Below are 2073 nucleotides of genomic sequence, written 5' to 3' on the forward strand. Positions count from 1 at the left end.
TCCTTTAGATAAGATTAGGGTCGGCTGTTCATTTTCCCAGTTCTATGCTGGGTTACTATTTGGGAGTCCCTTTGTTCACCCTGGCCAATAACTCAAAAAAATAGCTCCTATCTGGCATTGTTTCTTGTTATGTAGCCTTTAGCTGTACATATGGACTCTTAAAAATTATATTGGCCCCTTTAATTTTGGTTATACTTTCCTTTAGGGTGTTTTTAAGACCGTACAGTTGGCCCAGATAAACAACTTATTTTTACTCTTAAGGCCATTTGAGGATATGTTCCTCAAGGGTCACATGGGCATGGGCAGAGCCCCTGGCTCCTGGAGGAAAGACAGCATGTTCAGCAAATGGCAAAAGAGGATCTCCACCTATAGAAGAATGAAACTAAAGCCCTATCTTTCACCTTGCACAAAAGTCAATTCCAAATGGATCAAAGACCTCAATGTAAAGCCCAAAACTCTGAAACTGTTAGAAGAAAACATTGGCAAAAACTTTCAAGATATAGGTGTAGGAAAGGATTTGCTAAACTCGACATCAATTGTGCAGGAAACAAGGTCAAGAATCAACAAATGCGACCTCATTAAAGTAAAAATCTTCTGTATATCAAAGGAGGAAACCAGGGAAGTAAAGAGAAACCCCACAGAATGGTAGAAAATCTTCACCAGCGACACATCCAACAGAGGTTTAAAATCCAGAATATATAATGAATTCAAAAAACAGAGAATCAAGACAAGAAACAATGCAATTATAAATGGGCTAAGGAGTTGAACAGAGAGTTCTCAAAAGAAGTAAAGATGGCTATGAAACATCTTAAAAGATGTTCAACATCACTAGTAATTAAGTAAATGCAAATTAAAACCACTTTAAGATTTCATCTTACCCCAGTCAGACTGGCTAAAATCAAGAGAACAAATGATACCAAATGTTGGAGAGGATGTGGGGAAAGGGGAACACTCACTGCTGGTGGGGCCATAAACTTGTTCAACCCCTATGGAAAGCAGTGTGGAGATATCTTAAAAAACTACAAATTAACCTACCATTTGACCCAGATATACCACTCCTTGGCATATACCCAAAGAACTCACCCTATGGCAGAGACACTTGAACATCCATGTTTGTTGCTGCTCTTTTCACAAGAGCTAAGCTATGGAAGCAACCTAAGTGTCCCTCAATTGATGAGTGGATAATGAAAATGTGGTTCAGTTTTACTCAGCAATAAAGAAAAATGAAATCATGAAATTTGCAGGTAAATGGATGGAACTAGAAACTGTTATACTAAATGAAATAACACATATTCAGCAAAAAATCAACATATGTTCTCCCTCATATGTGGATCCTAGAACCAGACTCCAATAAATAAGTATGCAACCAGACATAACTACAGGAACCAGGATAATGGAAAGGAAACAGGGAGGTAAAGGAAAAGAACCTGAAAGAGAAGAACAGTAGGAAACAGGCCTTAATAAGGGAGATATGGATAAAAATTGGGTTAGTTTAAGGGAGGGGGGAGAGAAGGGTGTACAAGGAACCTAGGGGATAAAGGGAAAGAAGGAGCTCAAGAGGGGTAGGACAGTAGGAGAAGGATATTATTAAGGGAGAAAGGGGGAATATGGGGGTACCTTAAGTGGGAAAACTATGATGGAGGTGTGAGACAATGCGAGAGATAAACAATGCCTAGCTAGTTCTGAAAACCAGAGAGAACCATATTACTCCTACAACCTACTGACAAATTATACATAGCAGATCAAAAAATATATGTCTAAGTAAGGTTTATCTGAGAACAATTGGTCTTTGCCCAAGATTTATCTACATGACTCACAGTAATTAAAAGTACCAGACTGGTGGAAATAAACTTCTTGGATGTCTAATAGACATACTTTGAGGCCTATAATAATTTGGTCAGAGTGACGTAAAAGACAGTTTTTGCTCCTTGCCCTCCTAGGTCAACTAGTTCCAGGAGACTATGAGCATCTCTCAAAAAGTCCTGTCATCGTGGTAGGTCACCTGTCCTCTTGATCAAGGAGGCCAAGGAGACCCCCACCAGATGGACTTGAACTAGTATCCAGTCTACAAAA

The sequence above is a fragment of the Nannospalax galili genome, unplaced genomic scaffold (genome assembly GCF_000622305.1).
Source record: "Nannospalax galili isolate Female #2095 unplaced genomic scaffold, S.galili_v1.0 scaffold34, whole genome shotgun sequence".
Classification (NCBI taxonomy): Eukaryota; Metazoa; Chordata; class Mammalia; order Rodentia; family Spalacidae; genus Nannospalax; species Nannospalax galili.